General features: G+C 26.7%; 2 long non-coding RNA genes across 2 annotated transcripts; both read left to right on the forward strand.

The window, feature by feature from the left end:
- The first annotated feature begins 1,538 nt into the window (after positions 1-1,538).
- LOC122270071 (uncharacterized) lies at positions 1,539-8,334 on the forward strand. The gene is made up of 3 exons (XR_006225588.2): positions 1,539-1,680; positions 5,522-5,682; positions 8,170-8,334. It is a non-coding gene; the product is annotated as an uncharacterized lncRNA (long non-coding RNA).
- Positions 8,335-10,223: 1,889 nt separating this feature from the next.
- On the forward strand, positions 10,224-15,135 carry LOC122270032 (uncharacterized). The gene is made up of 3 exons (XR_006225558.2): positions 10,224-10,397; positions 13,838-13,997; positions 14,971-15,135. It is a non-coding gene; the product is annotated as an uncharacterized lncRNA (long non-coding RNA).
- Positions 15,136-19,707: the final 4,572 nt, after the last annotated feature.

Below are 19,707 nucleotides of genomic sequence, written 5' to 3' on the forward strand. Positions count from 1 at the left end.
GCTGAGGACTGATCGTAAAGACACGATTCCCAGTAGAACACCTAAGTCAAGCATCACTTACTGCTGTCAGTAAGCGGGTGGGTGACCAATTTAATCAGCCTGCGTAGGGAACGAGGGTGCGTGGTATCAGTCCTCGTTAAACTGTTTTACCGTAAAGTGCTCGACTTCGCGCGCAGGTAGTCGGGCTACCAAATCAGGGGAGCCATCCTCTATACAGAGGATCAAAATTGCGATGGCATGTCTTCGGATCATCCTCAGGCATGTTGCCCAGACCGTCGCCAAAAGTCCATTGTGCAGCTCTAGTGTGATGTAAATAAAGTACTGGTCTATCCTGGTTGTGGTCACCCTGAAATGGACTAAGGAATGAAACAATTTATGTCAATAAATAAATGTTGGGATGTTCTGAAACTAGAGATTAACTAAATGTACATATTCTTGATACCCAAAAGAAAGAGCGATTTGTGCTTTTTAGATTAAAGCAAAGAAAAAAGAACGAGGGTAATACACAAATAAAAGTACAGAATTGGACAGAAATAAAAACTTTCCTGAATGTTTAAAAACCAAATGGGTTTTGGTGTTTAAACACAGAGAAAGGTTCTTGTTTGTGCCTATTTCTGCACTTTCATTTGCGGTTTATTTACGCTTTCTTTCTTTCTTTTCTTCTTTTTCTTCTTCTTTTTACTTCTCTTCAAATTGATACGAGTTTTAAAAAACATTTTAAAATTTACGGACGAGAATTGGTAACATACCTTCTAACTATACTACGGAATTTCTGTGGTTTAGTTGCAGTTCATTCTGTTTAAATTTTCTTAATTAGTATAGGTAATGCATTAGGATTTGAAAAAAGTAGATATAAAAAGTTTCTGTCCACCACTACATATAAATAATTTAAACACACATGAAAAAAGGTCAGGTTGGCTTAAGAAATAAATAATCTAAAGTTCCGATAAAAGATTTATTACAACTGTTTTAGATTTAAAAAATTCTGCTTATCAACACTGAAAAATATATTACGCTCTAAATTCTCAAATGTTTGAGAGTATGACTGATTGTGTTTAAATTGTTTTACATTTCATTCAATTCGAATTTTAACTATTATATTTTTATTAACACTATTATTTTCTATAAAATCATTCTAAATATTAACTGTCAATAAATTTTCATTTTAAATAAGTGTTTGTTTCAACTATTCCTTTCCAGCCTCGAAAAAGAAAAAAAATGATAACTGCCAATAAAACCTTGACAATGCAATCATCATTACAAAATACATTAATAACATTTAACCACTTAGTTCCTAGTCGTTTGTTAATTTTATAAAGGATATCACAAATTTGACAACCGATAACTTCAGGTGCATGCTTAAAACCAAAATTATCTTCAAGGTTATCTTCCTACTGCCCCACGTGGGATCATTCGAGAGGGATTCTGAAGAGCAACTCTCACCATCTTCAATTATTTTTCAAATAGAGCCCCACCCCTAAGAAAATTTAAATGATGATACTTCTTTGGTCTAGATTTGCCAATTGCGGCCTTGGGATTCCGTCCTTTTGCTCTTTGGATGGGATGATGTTTTTCCTGGTTTTAGTTTAGTATATAAAGACATTGTAGCTGACATTCAAATTATATTTTCTTATCTCCTGCTGTGAGTATTGAAAGTTATCTGTCAAAATGAACACTTTGGTAAGTAATTTATTTATTTTGCATTAATTTTTCTGCAAGCAATATGTTTAAACGAGCTTTCAGATAAATCAATTGATGAAAACTAATTTTTACTCAAAAAGTATATTATTTGATATTATTTTATTAAACAACAGAATTTTGAAATTGAAAATTAAAAAATTGTTCTGAAAAGCTGTCATTTACCAATTTTCTAAAATATTATTAAATTTGACGTTCTAAAATTAAAGCTTTCATTCAACAATTTTCTAAAATATAATTAAATATGCTTATTTTAACATATTCCTGCAAGCAATATGTTAAAATGGGCTTTCAAATTTCATATAAATCAATTGATGAAAATTAATCTGTTGCTCAAAAAGTATATTATTAGATATTATTTTATTAAACCACAGAATTTTGAAATCAAAAATTAAAAAATCGTTTTGAAAAGCTGTCATTTAACAATTTTTTAAAATATAATTAAATTTGACGTTCTAAAATTAAAGCTATCATTTAACAATTTTCTGAAATATAATTAAATTGGCTTATTTCAACATATTCCTGCAAGAAAATATGACGAAATGAGCTTTCAAATTTCATATAAATCAATTGATGAAAATTAATTTGTTGCTCAAAAAGTATATTAGTATATCTTATTTTATTAAATCACAGAATTTTGAAAAAATTAAAAATTGGAAAATGATTCTGAAAAGCTGCATTTTAACATTTTTAAATATATAATTAGATTTAAGAAAAGTGTACTAATATATTTTATTCAATGAAAATGACGAATTTTGAAATTAAAAGTCAGAAAACATTCATGAAAAGCAGTCACATATTGATTTTCTAAAATATAAAAATTTAAAAAAAAATTTACTAATATATCTTATTTGATTAAACAACTTAATTTTAAAATCAAAAATTCATAAATAATTCTAAAAAGCTGTCATTGACGATTCTCAGAAATAGAAATAAAATTCAAAAGAACTATTATACCTTATTTTTTTGAACGACAGATTTTGAAAAGGATTGTAAAAAGCTACCATTTAGCAATTTTCTAAAAAATCATTTAAAAATTGAAAATCAGAAAACAACTGCAAGGCTATCATCCAAGGATTTCCTGAAATAACACTAAAATTTAAACTAAAAAGTCAAGATGGCTTTCAATCATTTAACTTAAAATCATCTACTGTAGAATAATTTATGACACCAAATTTGTCTTAACATTTCATTATATAACCAAATCTCAAAGTTTAAAATTAGATATGAGATTAGAAATTAGAAACGTTAGAACTTGTCGAATATTAAAAAAAGCATTCAAACTTTGTACAACAAATATAAAACAGTAATTATTTATCAACCCAAATGTCTATTAATATGTCTTATTTTAACCAAAAATGACAAAATTGAATTAGAAAATGATTTCGAAAAGCTATGTTTTTAAGTTACATTTTTAAAAGAATTAAGTTATTCAAATTAAGTTTATTTTTTAATTTAAATTTGGATATTTTTGAGTTCTAAATTATTCTATTGAAATAAATTACATGCTGTGTAAGACTTGAAAGCTTATCTTAAAATTTTTTACAGAAAATAAAATGCTTTTTGACAATAAAAAGTTTTTTTACTGTTTAACATTAGCATACAACAAGCTTGGCCGATTTCAAAATTTATGTCATTATTTAATCAATTGGCTTACATTTTAAACATTATTTTTATTGCATTATACGAGAATGTTTAGTTTGAAGTGCTCAAACAGAAATAACTCAGGTGTTGAAATTGATATTTGTAGTAATTAATCTTGTTTTTAAATTAATGAACTTTTAGTATGACAACTCAAGAACTTCTAAAACAATAGTTAATAATTTTTAATTTTGCTAAAATTAAGATAAAATTTAAGACAAAATTCAGCCGATCAATGACAAAAACATTTTTTTATGATTTTAATTAAAAGTCTTTATTCTCTTTTCTAGAACTTTATAATTAGTGAACAAATTGTTATAAGTAAAATTTTAAGCTGATATTTCCATTTGTATCATCATATATAATTCTATCCCTAATATATTAAAATCTTTATTTTGAGTAAAAAGATTATTGACTTTAAGAATGAATATTATAAAACGTTTCTTGTCTTAATATTACTAATATCAGAAAAGAAATATGTATTATATGTGTATATCAAATATGTATCAGAGAAGAAATATGTATGTATATAAAATGCATTTAAAATAAATTACTACCTGATCATCACAATTAAATTTTCCGATAATGGTTTTACAAATGGCAAAAAAAATTTATGAAAATTTTTGTTAATTTTAGTTTTATGTAAACAAATAAAGTTTTCTTGAGTTGAATTTTCAATCAACAAAAACGTGCAGATCTTCAAAATATAATTTTAATTTAAAAATTTTAATTAATATTTAATAGCATTTTGAACCATAATATCAATCAAATTTGCTGCAACCTAAATATGGTGATAAGTTTAACTATAATAATAATATGGTTCATCCTACCACCAATATCGACCTTTTTAAACTTGATAAACTTTTAAGCATGAAGTTTAACTTTTTAAACTTGACTATGATTCAACTTCAACAAAAATAGGGTATAATTTAATATCATATCATGACTCAAGTTACCGTTTTATTATGGTTCAGTAAGCTAATACCGATATTACGGTTTAATGTTCTAATACCGAATAAATAATTCAATGTTCTGATCCAGTTATATGATTCAATGATTTGATACTGATATTATAGTTTATCAACCAGATACTGATATTATAGTTCATGAACTAGATATTGATATTATGGATTTTTGTAATGGAATTGAAGAGTCATTTTATAACTAAATAATGAAAAGCAGTCTTTTATCAAAACTTTTTCTAAAACGTGCATAAATTTCCAATATGTATAAATTTAAATTCGATGAATTTGATTCACTGTATCGAAACCTTTCATTCGATTTTAGGTTTCCTCTTTTTTTCTCATTTAAAAAAATTTGGATTAGGACTTTTTTTTATAAGAAGACTCTAACGCCAAATGAAATTGCTGTTTTTTTTTCCTTTTGCGAAAAATATGCTGTTTTCATTAGCTGCTGTGAGTTTGAAACAGTTATTTATGACTGTTAGATCAGGTTTAAACTATCTTTAGCCAGCATCATCATAAAACTAAAAATGGTACAAGAAGTCTGTAGGAAGAAAAACTACAATTTTCTTAAAATTGAAAATCACTTGTGATTTAAGTTTCTAATATTTAAAAAGTCACCTCAATGCTGCATTTTCTGGCTTATAAAAATTTTTAAAAACTAAGAATTATTCATTAATTTTGTTGCTTTTCTTATGGGTGGAAAAATCTCGCCAAATTTGTGATTGAAAAGACAAATGATTGGCAAACGTATGGTTTAAAATTATAACTTTGCTTCAAGTGTAAAGCACTTAAACTGTGGCTTTTTGTTTTTATTTTCCTAGACGAATGATCATCTAAAAACACTTATGAGCTTCTAATTTTTCGAGAAAATGAAATATAACATTGCGAATTTTATTTTCCATAATTGCGAATAAAAGCTACAGTGGCATTTTGAAAACGCTCGAATATATTATATAACGTAGAACGTATCGTATACATTATGTATTATCGTGTATAGATATCGTATATATTATAGACATGTAAATTTTTTTTATCAAGTTTTTAAATTAAGCGGTTTAAAACAAAAAAATTCTACAGAAATTTTGGGTGTTTCTATGCATAAATTCCCTATTTCGAATGTAATCGAAACATTTTATCCTATCCAATATGTTCTTTCATTATTCAATTTAGATTGTAAAACTTAATTATTAATATTACTTTTCTATTATTTTCTTTAGTTCTTCGTCCTTCTCTTGGTCGCCATGATGGCTGTGGCTTTCGCCCAGTACGTCTACAGCCCATACTATTATGGTGCCCATTCTGCTGTATACCCTTACGCCTACAACTACGCTTACAACCCTGCTGCTTATTATTGGAAGTGAGCCTTTGAATAATATTGGTAAGAATAATTAACTATTCATTTTAGATTATTTTTGAAATTTATAAGCAATCGCTTGTTAAAACCAATTTTTAGTATCCAATTTAAAATGTAAAGCGATAGTCCCATTATTAAAAAAAACATATTAGGTGCGTTTTTATGAAATAAAATGAATTTTTAAGTTCTCCTGAAATCCGAAAGCAAATTTTTGGGAAACCAGAAAGAAAAAAATTATTAAACCTAATATCTATTAAAATGTTCAAAATCTGAAAATATTTAAAAATATTTTTTATAATCTTAATAAACAATATAAAATGATGCTATGTTTCTCGAGTATTTCTGAAACTGTTAAGTTCTAGCCAGTTTTGAGAACAAAAATGCCTAGCTGTACAAACTTTTTTTTATTAAAAAACAAACTTAGGGTTACGTGAATCGAGATATATATCGAGAACAAAATATATATCGAGAACAAATGTGTGGTCAGAACGGCCAAATATGATCAAATTCAACCTGTTTCTGGCTCTATGGGTACACCAAGCATCTCAGTAATTTTTACCGAAGCTGTTTGGTAATGTGTTGGCAATGCTGTTTGGTAATTTTGGTAAAAACAACAATAAAATAAGGTTTTATCGTATGTGGTACATTTTGGTAATGTTATTATGATACCTTAGTGGTATGAAAACTATTCATTCTGTCAGTGTCGTGTTTTGCATTTTATTAAAACCAGAATTACCAGTAAACTTTTACCACATGAACGGAAAATTACCAAATGAATGGTTTAAATACCGTATATTGTGGTTTAATAGTTTTTTTTTTTTGCCAGAAATATCATTATGATATAGTTCAGTGATATTATCAAAATTTTTTCTTCATGTAAAAAATGCTAGTTCGTATAGCAATTTTATGCTAGAATAAATAACAGGTTTTTATTCTGTTTTAATATTTGTGAATTGAGCTGAGAATATTGAAATGCATTAGAGAAATATTTTAGTAAGAGAACATATACTTTCTGTTCGTTCGTATTGTAATTTTCTATAGTAAAATTTATGTCGTACGTTTTGTCGAAATAAATTTTGTCTCTTTTCAGTGAGGTTCATACGTTTATAAAAATTACCCCGATTTAACTGCTGATATTCATTTTTGAAAAAAATTATCAATAATTTAAGTAAGATGCAATTAGTTCAATTTAAGGATTTTAATATTTTAAGTTCATTAAGTTTTCTTAACGAATTTTGGCGAACAAGTGCATACTCTAAGTAGAGAATAAAATAAGCATAAAGTTTAAAAAAAACTAACATTTTAATTTCGTTCTAAACTACAAAAATTTTGTAGAAAAGTAAGAAAATTTTTGGTAAAAAAATAAATATTCTTTGTAACGATTTTATTCTTGAATTTTATTTATAAAATATATCCTTTAAAATGGAATATTTTTTAATAATTTCTTGTTTCATTTATGAAGCAAATTGATAAGAAGACCGTTTTTATGATTAAAGTACCCCATTTAACTTTGCATTTTAAGAAATATCCTCTCCGAATGCTTAAAAAAAATTAAACTGATAAATTCTGGATCATAAACTTAAAAAGTTATATTTTAAATTTTTTTAAGGAAAATATATAATATACATTTTAAACAATGATATCAATATCTCAACGATAAAGATTTATTGAACTTTAAAAATCTAGATAAGTTTAAAAATTTAAAAATGTGATTTTATAAATGCATATTAATATAAGACACACGATATTCTTTTTGAATTTTGATCCGCTAAACAACTAAATACTTATAAAATTTATAAATATATTTAGAGAAGAAAAAATGTAATTATTTATGCGTAAAACTCCTTAAAATTTCTAAATCTAGATAAGTTTAAAATTTTAAAATTTAATTTTATAAATGCATATTAATAAAAAATACAAAATATTCATTTTGAATTTGATTCCGTTAAATTAATAAATATTTGTAGAACTGAAAAATTTATCTAAAGAAGTAAAAATGTAATTATTAATACTAAAATTTCAAAATCTAGAATTGTTCAAAATTTTAAAATGCAATTTTCTATATTTTGTTAAAAATAGATATAGATATTTGGAAATTTTAATAATTCTAATTTACTAAATATGCTTGGAAATGAAAAAAAAAATATGAAGAAGAGAAATGTAATTTTAGATACCTAAATTTCATTGAACTTCAAAAATGCAATTTTATAAGCTTACTTTTCTAGCAAGCACATGATAATCCATTTAAATGATAATGAATGGTAAATATTTTTTTGGCATAAAGCAATCTAAATATATTTTTAAAAATTTTAATTTGTTTAAATATTTTTGTAGTTAATATTAACATTTCGTCATATTGAACTTAATAAAATTCTAAGAATATTTGAGCTCTTCATGACTTGACTTTAATATTTGCTCAAATGTGTAAACTACTTCTTAGTTTTGCAGAGTTTGAAATAAAAATGACTGTTGTAAATGTAGTTATTTATCTTCTTTCTACTTTCCTTACAGGTATCGACTGGACCGGTATTGGATTTATGGCATGATTTCGGATTGAGTTGATGTTTGAATAAATTCTCTACCTTTTCATCTTCTATTGTCGACTCTGAACTATTCTTTGTCCCAAACCAATCTTTCTACCTTTTAAATGTTAATAAAGTTTGAAAAATGCACAAAGCTTATGACTCTTTTTTTTAACACTAAATTTTTCCCCAAAATATTTTTGTTAACTGTAGAAATGGTACCTAAATCGAAAAATACCATGGAATTTCGATTATCAAGTCCATATTAAGTTTTTAATAAGTTAATTATGAATATATTTTAAGATTTCAGATGTTTGACTGATCTACTTTCAAACAATTTGAGGAGGACGAAATTGGTCTCTTCTGTCTGTCTAGGTATACAGCAATGTTCAGTTTTTTCTAGTGTTAAATCGTATTTACAGAATAACTTATCATGCATTAAAATAAAATAAAAAATTACCTCTAGTAAACTTTTTCCGCTACTCGGAGCACGATGGCATTTCTTTTTTGGTTGGTCCCGCTGAGGACTGATCGCAAAGACACGATTCCCAGTAGAACACCTAAGTCAAGCATCACTTACTGCTATCAGTAAGCGGGTGGGTGACCAATTTAATCAGCCTGCTTACGGACCGAGGGTGCGAGTTATCAGTCCTCGTAAAGCTGTACTACCGTAAAATGCTCGACTTCGCGCAGGTAGTCGGGCTACCAAAGCAGGGGAGCTATCCCCTCTGCAGAGGATCAAAATTGCGATGGCAATTCTTCTGATCATCCTCAGGGATGTTTCCCAGACCGTCGCCAAACGCTCATTATGCTGCGACGTAAATAAAGTACCTACCTATCCTGGTTGTGGTCACCCTGAAATGGACTAAGGATTGAAACAATTTATATCTTTCATAGCTGATCGTTTCTAATACTTATATCTAGATATAAAAATGATGGGATCTTCCGAAACTTGAGATTAATTAAATTAACAGATTTTTGTTGCCCAAAAGAAAGAGCGAATTGTGCTTCTTAGATTGAAGCAAAGAAAAAAATGAGGATAATATACAAATAAAAGTACGAAAATGGACAGAAACAAGAACCTTCCTCAGTGTCTAAAAACCAAATAATTTTTGGATTTTTGGTGTTTAGACACTGAGAAAGGTTCTTGTTTATGCATATTTCTGCACTTTCACTTAAGCTTTCTTTCTTTTTTTCTTCTTCTACTATTTCTTCTTTTTTTTGCTTCAAATTGATACGAGTTTCAAAAGATTTTGCTATTTGCGGGTGAGAATTGGTAACATACCCTCTAACTATACTACAGAATTTCTGTAGTTTAGATGTAGTTCATTCTGTTTTAATTTTCGCAATAGTATAGGTAATGCATTAGGATTTAAAAAAAGTAGATATAAAAAACTTTTGTCAATCACTATATATAAATAATTTAAACACATGCACGAAAAAGGTCAGGTAGGCTTAAGAAATAAATATTCTAAAGTTCTGATATAAAAGTCCTTTAGTTTTTTAAAAATTCTTCTTTAGCTCATCATTGAAAAATATGTTTCGCTCTAAATTCTCAAATGTTTGAGAGTATGATTGATAGTTAAATTATGTTGAAATTGTTTTACTTTTCATTAAATGCGAGTTTTTAACAATTATATTTTTCACTATTATTTCAAATGATAAAAATCATTCTAAGTATTAGCTTTCAATAAATTTTCATTTTAAATAATTGTTTGTTTCAACTATTCCTTTCTAGCGCGAAAAAGAAAAAAATGATAACTGCCAATAAAACCTTGACAATGAAATCATCATTACAAAATACATTAATAATATTAAGCCACTTAGTTCCTAGTCGTTTGGCTGTTTTACAAAGGATATCACAAATTTGACTACAGATTACTCCAGGTGCATGCTTTAAACCAAAATTATCTTCAAGGTTATCTTCCCACAACCCCACGTGGGATTATTCAAGAGGGATTCTGAAGAGCAAACTCTCACCATCTTCAATTATTTTTCAAATAGAGCCCAACCCCTAAGAAAAATTAAATGATGATACTTCTTTGGTATAGATTTGTCAATTGCGGCCTTGAGATTCCGTTCCTTTGCTCTTTTGATGGGATGATGTTTTTCTTGGTTTTAGTTTAGTATATAAAGACATTGTAGCTGACATTCAAATTATATTTTCTTATCTCCTGCTGTGAGTATAGAAAGTTATCTGTCAAAATGACCGTTTTTGTAAGTAATTTAATTATTTTTGCATTCATTTTTCTGCTAGCAATATGTTACGTCATTTTAAAAGCAATATTTTAAAATGACGTATATTAATTTGTTGCTCAAAAAGTATATTAGTACATCTTATTTAATTAAAAAACGGAATCTTGAAATCAAAAATTGGAAAATGGTTCTATAAAGCGGTCGTTTAAGACTTTTCTAAAACATCATTATATTAAAAAAAAATTGTACTAATATATTTCATTCTATGAAAATGCAGAATTTTAAATTTGAAGATCAGAAAACATTAATGAAAAGCAGGCTCTTAATAATTTTCTAAAATATAAAAATTGGAAAAAAAAGTCCACTGATGTATCTTATTTAATTAAACAACAGCATTTTAAAGTAAAAAATTTGAAAATGATTCTAAGAAGCATTCATATAACGATTCTCTGAAGTATTAATAAAATTTAAAAGAAGTGTACTAATATATCTTATTCTTTTAAGCGACAGAATTTGAAAATTAAAAATTGGAAAAGGAATCTGAAAAGCTAGCATTTAACAATTTTCTAAAAAATGATTTACAAATTAAAAATCAGAAAATGATTCTGTAAAGCTATCATTTAAAGATTTTTCTGAAATATCACTAAAATGTTTACTAAAAAGTCAAGATAGCTTTCAATCATTTAACATAAAATCATCTACTGTAAAATAATTAATGACACCAAATTTGTCTTAACATTTTACTATATGACCAAAGTTCAAAATTTAAAATTAGAAATGAGATTAGAAACTAGAAACGTTAGAACTGGTCGAATATAAAAAAGCATTCAAACTTTGTACAACAAATCTATTACAGTAATTGTTTGTCAACCCAAATGTCTATTAATATGTCTTATTTTAATCAAAAACGAAAATATTAAATTAGAAAACTATTTAAAAAAGTTATGTTTTTGAAAAGTTAAGTTAAATTTTTAAAAGAATTAAGTTTATTTGGTGTTTTTTTCCTTAATTTTAACTGGGATATTTTTGAGTTAGAAATTATTCTATTGAAGTAAATTAGAAGCTGTGTACGACTTGAAAGCTCATCTTAAATTTTTTTTAAGGAAAATATAATATTTTTTAAGTTTTTCGACAATTTAACATTGGAGTAATACATGCTTGACCGATTTCACTATTTATGTCGATTTTTTTTTTTACATTTTAAAAATTATTTTCACTGCACTGTACTATAATGTTTAGTTTGAAATGTTCAAACAAAAATAACTCAAGTGTTGAAATTGAAGTTTGTGATAATTAATCTTGCTTTTAAATTAGTGAACTTTTAATATGACAACGCAAGAACTTCTGAACCATAAATTCATGATGATTGAAAATAGAAAAAAAATTGAAAAACATTTTTTAGTTGTTTATTGTAAAAAAAGTATTGATTTTGCTAAAATTGAGGTAAAATTTGAGATAAAATTCAGCCAATCAATGACAAAAACATTTTCTTTAATTTTAATTAAAAAATGTTATTCTTCTTTCCAGAACTTAATAATTAGTCTAACAAATTGTTATAAGTAAAATTTTAAGCGGATATTTCCATTTCTATCATCATATATAATTCTATCCCTAATACATAAAAATCTTTATTTTGTGTAAAAAGATTATTTTGACTTTAAGAACGAATATTATAAAACATTTCTTGTCTGAATATTGTTAATATCAGATAAGAAATATGCATTATATGTGTATATCAAATATGTATCAGACAAGAAATATGTATAAATATATAATTCGTATTTAAAAAATTACCATTCAATCGCCGCAATTAAATTTTTGGATAGTGGTTTTAGAAATGGCAACAAATATTTCAGAAAAAGGTTATTAAGTTTAGTTTTATGTAAGCAAATAAAGCTTTCTTGAATTAAATTTTTAATCAACAAAATGTGTAACCTTTCGAAATCGAATTTTAATATTTTTTAGTTTTCTTTTAAATTTAGTTTTTAATTCATCCTCCCATTGGATAATTTATTGAATTTTGAACCATAATATCAATCAAATTTGCTGCAACCTAAATATGATGCTAAGTTTAACTATAATAATAATATGGTTCATCTGAGCACCAATATCGAACTTTTTAAACTTGATTAACTTTTAAACTTCAACTTTTTAAACTTGACTATGATTCAACTTCAACAGAAATATGATATAATTTAGCATCATACCATGGTTCAAGATACCGTTATTATGGTTTAGCGAGCTATTACCGATATTACGATTCAATACCGAATTAATGGTTCAATATTCTGATACCGATATTATGATTAAAATAATTTGATAATAATATTATTGTTATCAACCAGATACAGATAACATGGCTTTTTGTAATGGAATTGAAGCGTAATTTTATAACTAAATGATGAAAAGCATTCTTTTATCAAGAATTTTACTAAAACATGTATAAATTTCCAATATGTATAAATTTTAAATTCTATGAATTTGATTCACTTATCAAAACCTTTTATTTGATTTTAGGTTTCCTCTTTTTTTCTCATTTAAAAAAATTTGGATTAGGACTTTTTTTTCCATAAGGAGACTTTGACGCCACATGAAATAACACTTTTTTTTCTTCGAAAAATATGCTGTTCTTATAAGCTGCTGTGAGTTAAAAACAGTTATTAATGACTGTTAGATCAGGTTTAAACTATTATTAAAAAGCGCCACCCTAATACAAAAAATAGATCAAAACGTCTATAGATAGAAAAACTACAATTGTGTTAAACTGAAAAGAGTTGGTGATTTATTATGATTGTGTATTTTAATTTTTTAATATTTAAAAAGTTACTTCAATGCTGCATTATCTGGCTTATAAAAAGTTTCAAAAACCAATAATTATTCATTAACTTCGCGAGTTTTCTTATGGGTGGAAATGTCTCGCCAAATTGGCGATTGAAAAGGCAAATGATTGGCAAATGTATAGTTTAAAATTATAATTATAAATTTGCCTCAAGTGTAAAGCACTTAAATTGTGGTTTTTTGTTTTGATTTTCCTAGACGAAAGATCATCGAAAAACGTTGAAAACTCTTTTGAGCTTCTAATTTTTCGAGAAAATTAAAAAAAACATTGCATATTTCTTTTTCATAATCGAGAATAGAAACTATAGTGGCATTTTGAAAACACTCCTATATCTTATACATTGCAGAACGTATCGTATGTATTATATACGTATTATCGTGTATAGATATCGAGTATATTGTAAAAAAATTTTTTATGAAGTTTCGAAATTACGTGGTTTAAAACAAAACAAAACAAATTCTACAGAAATTTTGGGTGTTTCTATGCATTCTAAATTCCCTATTTAGAATGCAATCGAAGCATTTTTTTAAATCTAATATTAGTTTCATTATTATTATATTAATTTCATTAGCTTCTAAATTATTATTAATATTGCTTTTCTATTATCATTTATTTTGTTTAGTGGTTACTCCTTCTTTTCGCCGCCATGTTTTTCGGTATTTAGCCCAGTACGTCTATAGCCCATATTATTATGGTGCCCATTCTGCTGTATACCCTTACGCCTACAACTACGCTTACAACCCTGCTGCTTATTATTGGAAGTGAGCCTTTGAATAATATTGGTAAGAATAGCGAATTTTTCATTTTAGATTATTTTTGTAATTTATAAGCCATCTCATGTTAAAAAAAATTTTTAGTGTCCAATTTAAAATGTAAAGGTATTGTCCCATTATAAAAAACCAGATTAGGTGCATTTTATGAGGTAAAATGAATTTTTTAAGGGTAAAGACCAACACAAAATAATTGCATCGTTTCATTTTCATATTGATTGAAACATTATCCGCTAAACTACTAAATACTTATAGAACTTATATATTTAGAGAAGAAAAAATTTAATTATTTATTCATAAAACTCTTTAAAAATCCAGATAAGTTTAAAATTTTAAAATGTAATTTCATAAATGCGTATTACTAAAGAACACGCAATGTTCATTTTGAATTTGATCCCGCTAAATTAATAAATATTTCGAGAACTAAAAAATATATCTAGAGAAGTAAAAATTTAATTATTGATACTAAATTTCTTTGAAATTTTAAAATCTAGATAAGTTTGAAAATTTGAAAATAAAATTTTTTTATATTTATTTTGTTAAAAGTAGATATAGATATTTTGAAATTATAATATATGTGCTAATATACTAAATATGTTTTGAAATGAAAAAAAAAATCTGAAGAAAAGAAACGTAATTTTCGATACCTAAAATTCATTGAACTTCAAAAATGCAATTTTCTAAGTTTACTTTTCTAACAAATACATGATAATCCATTTAAATTATAATGAATGGTAAATATTTTTTGGCATGAAGCAATCTGAATATATCTTTAAAAATTGTAATTTGTTTAGATATTTTTTAAATTAATATTAATATTTCGTCATGATTTTATTCAGATAATAATTTGAACTTTATAAAATTCTAAGAATATTTGACTTTAACATTTGCTCAAATATATGAAAAGTACATCTTAGTTTTGAAGAGTTTGAAATAAAAATGTCTGTTGTAAATATTGTTATTTATCTTTTTATTTTTCTTACAGATATCGACTAGACCGGTGTCGAATTTAGGACATGATTTCGGATAGAGTTGATGTTTGGAATAAATTCTCAACCTTTTCATCTTCTATTGTTGACTTTGAAATATTCTTTGTCCTAAACCAATGCTTTTACCCTTTAAATGTTAATAAAGTTTGAAAAATGCACAAGGTTTATGACTTTTTTTTAACACTAAAAATGTTTTTCAAGAGAGTTTTATGATAAGTAGCTGGCACGTTTATGCTACAATAAATTCAAAAACACGAAAATTCCAAGATAATGCTACTCTTTTCAGGGTTTGTTAGGATATTTTGATGCGCTGTAAAAAGTATCGTGTGCAAAAAGTATTGTATATAAGATTATATATATATTTAATTAATATTATATACATTATTATTATTCAGATTATAGATATTAGTATATAATATTAAATATATTTAGAATTAATACTCTTTATATTTTGGTGATTTGCTTATTAATTTAACTATAATGCATATTTGTATCTTTAAGGTATTTCACTATAGTAATTTTAAAATAAAACTAGTGAAAGCAATATTCATTGTGCTAAAATTCTTAAAAAATTTAAATTCTTTTTAAACTTTCAAGTATGAGAATCACATTAATCACTAAAGGACTAAACTTGAAGCGATTGTAGTAAATTTTAAATAAAAAATATTAATTTTTGATTTGTGAAATTTAAAACTTATTCCTTTTTTGATCCATTAATATGCCCTCTTTGAGAGAAAACTTTTTTTGCTATTGTATATCACGATTTTTGATAAAAGAAAAATTTAAATTATGAAACAAAGAAAAGTAAATTAAATTCTTTAATATTTATGTCGAAATTTATATGATAGGGAANCAACTGTACACGAAGAAAAAAATTCTGGTGAAATTATTGAACTATATGGTGAGAACATTTCTGGAAAAAAAAGACACATGGTTTAACAAAAAAACCTAATATATGCGGCATTTAAACCATTCATTTGGCTATTTTTTCCTTCATATGGTGACGGTTTCGATTCGCGATGGCTCAGTGGTTAAGGCACTTGGCTGTCATTGTGAAGAGCTGCGGTTCGATCCCCAGTGGCGGCTTGAACCCAGCTTCAGATCGATGGGTATCTTCTTATCTAGGATGTAAAGGCGGACTGTGCTCAGTGGTGATCACATTGCCGCAAAACATGCCCCTGTTTACAAAATTGTGGAGCCTTTTACCCCTTGACCCCCCTGGCTTACAATGGGCTGTTGCGGGAATGTTTTGTTTTGCTTTTATGGTAGCGGTTTACCAGAAATTCTGGTTTTCAAAATTATAGTTCTTATTACCATAATTGATAAAAAAAAAATACAAAGCTTAAAAATAAATTTTACTAAAGACAAAGTTTTTATGTCATGCTTAATGGTATCATGATAAATTATCAAATTTTATCACATATTATAAAACCATATTTTATTCTTAATTATACCGAAGTCACTACCAAAGCGCTTCGCTAAAAATTACTCAGCTTTTTGCCAAATTTTATCACATATCATAAAATACCAACGAACTTTTTGGTGTTCCTACAAATCAAGAAAGTTAATTCTATCATATTCTGATAGTTTTGATCATGCTTTCTATCTCAATGTGAGAAACGAAATTAATCTCTTAGTTCTACTTTGTAACGTTAAAAATACCACTCCTATTTATATACCTATCTATTGTTCAAGGTAGGTACTTTATTTGCTTCGCACTAGAGCTCCACAATGAGCTATTGGCGACGGTCTGGGAAACATCCCTGAGGAGGATCCGAAGACATACCATAGCAATTTTGATCCTTTACAGAGAGGATGGCTCCCCTGCTTTGGTAGCCCGACGAGCTGCTCGTGAAGTCGAGCACTTTACGTTAGAACAGTTTAACGAAGACCGATACCGTGCATCCCCAGTCCCTACGCAGGCTGATCAAAGTGGTCACCCACCCGCTTACTGACAACAGCCAGTGATGCTTGACTGCCGTGTTCTACTGGGAACCGTGTCTTTACGATCAGTCCACTGCTGGAGTACACTATTGTTCAAATACAGTCGAATACTTTCAATTTGATATTCCGTCTGACATTTATTAGGCAAAGTTACAAATCATTTTCAAAATGAATTTCACCATTTTAAAAAATGACTTTAGTTGAAAATATTGATATCCAAAAATGTAAGTTTTGCTATGAAAATAAAATAAAAAAATTAAAGAGGTCTTTGTAATTTTAAAACTAACTCATATTTTCACTTGCAACATGAGTTTTTAACTGTCAACGTTTGACTGAGTTACATCTTATTTCAAAGTTTATGTCATTTAATAGAATTTTGAAAATTGAATCATTTAAGAGAAATTAATGACCAAAAATATTGATTTGACGGTGCTAATGTGTGATAAATTTGTCTTAAAAGTGTCCGTAAAATTCATTTACCATAGAAATTTTTTTTAAAGAAATCTTAACGTTAATACGCAAGCATGTTTTCGTCGACAGCATCAAATTTCGAATTTGATTTCAGATTAAGTTACTGATGAACTTCAAAGCTTATGGCACCATTTCAAAGAATTTTTCTCTACGATAATATTAATATCCAAAAAAATACAGTTTTTGCGATGGTGATGTTATACATTAATCACAAAAGTGTCCCTTTTAGATTTTTAATTGCATTGACTTAACCAATTTTCATATTTAAATCCGCCCATATTTTCACTAAAAACGAGACATTTTAGCTGCCGATTTCAGATGAAATGACAGGTCAACTCGAAAGGAAATTTAGCGAATTATTTTTTAGAAGTATTTTAGACTTTTAATTGCATTGACTTAACCAATTTTCATATTTAAATCCGCCCATATTTTCACTAAAGACGAGACATTTTAATTGCCAATAAACAGTTCTCAATCTCTGGAGTGTCATTTTAAGTGTAAAAAATCACCTATATTTTCAAATAAAATAAGAAATTTCGACTACCAATTTCAGACAAAGTTACAAATTAACTCCGAAGCTTATGTTAACATTCCAAATTCAGCACATTTAAAGGAAACTGGTGTTAAAAAATAAAACTAACAAAACTATTATAACAAAAATTATTTTATTACTTATTTGCAATCTTTTTCAACCCCATGATTGCAAGTTTGCATTATTCATGTACAAGTATGAATATTATTAATAAGACACTATTTTTTCAATATGCTAAAAAGTATTAATTAAATGCTTAAAATTCGTTGTTCTAAGGGCTCTAAGCATATCTCGACTGAAAAATTTGAGAAAAATATCATTCCATCACAAGCATTTATAATATTTTAATTAATTAACATAGGTCTACAGCTATATAGCAACTTGAAGTATGAAAACAATACGAAGATTAATTATTTACTATATATATTTTAATATGACGCTTAATATTAGGTCTTACTTGCATAGTCTTGAAGTAACTCAGGTGTATATACTTCCTTTGATTAACTTTTTTCCAACTACATGGAGAAAAAAGTATGGTCAAAACTACTAGAATATAGTAAAATTAACCCTATTTCTGGCTCCATTTGAACACCAAAGAGATCGGTAATTTTTACAAAATCAGTTTGGTAACTATTTTTTACCAAACTTATCATGATATCATACTTAACATTTGGTAAAATTTGGTAAATTTATCATGATTTCTTCACGGCATAATAATTATAAGGTAAAATTAAATGTCTGTTAATAGGAACTATAATTCTGAAAACCAGAATTTCCGGTAAACCCTTACCGAATGAGCGGAAAAAATTTCCAAGTGAATGATTTAAATACCGTATATATTGACTTTATTAACAAGAATTAAGGTTTTTTTGTAACAGAGGTGTCATTGCCATTCAGTATGAATATTTTACCAGAATTATTTCTCCGTGTTCATTACTTAATCTAAGTTTATTAGAAGGCATATTTTTTCTTTTTGGTAAACTTAATTTTTACCAAAAAACTTTTTGGTAAACTTAATTTTTAGACAAAAAATAAGAACTATTTTTTTGAATTTAGTAGTTTACATATTGAAGTATCGCTGTTTGTTTCATACTCATTAATTTTTCAATTTTTGACCCCCGTTAAAACTTAAAAAAGTCAAAATTACATCTTCACCTCCCGAATGTTATTAATAATTAAGTGTTAGTTCATGGTGAACTAAAAATATTGATTGCAGCCAATAGTTGATACAGTTGAAGTAAATGATAGATTAGAAACCTTTCTGTCGACTTTAAATCTGAAATGCAAATACCAATGTTACTCATTTGTCATGATGCTTCAGCATTTTCTGTAATTGTTTTCCTTGTATTACTCACAATAACATCGCCTGAAAATGTATGTTCATAAGTGCAGTATAATTGTAAATGTCAATAGAGCAAATGATAATTACATAATTATGTACATTGTAAATATTCATAATTAGCACAAATATCATTTTTGCACATTTGTATGAATATCCTGCTTTAAAAAATAAGCTAAAACGGTAGAAATAACATTTTCATTTTTTTTTCTAAAAGTTCAAATGCTCTATGTGTGCAAACATTCATTTTGAATGTAAATGTCATTTTTATACATTTGTAATGATAGATCAAGCTTTAAAAAGTAAACTACAAAGTTAGAAATAGCGTTTTCAAAAATTGAGTACTTTTCATTAGTTTTATTAATATCATATTATACTGTAAAAAATTTGGGTTCAAATTACGGAATTAAGTACCAGCTACTTTTTACCATAAAATCCATTTTTACT

The sequence above is a fragment of the Parasteatoda tepidariorum genome, chromosome 10 (assembly GCF_043381705.1).
Source record: "Parasteatoda tepidariorum isolate YZ-2023 chromosome 10, CAS_Ptep_4.0, whole genome shotgun sequence".
Taxonomy (NCBI): domain Eukaryota; kingdom Metazoa; phylum Arthropoda; class Arachnida; order Araneae; family Theridiidae; genus Parasteatoda; species Parasteatoda tepidariorum.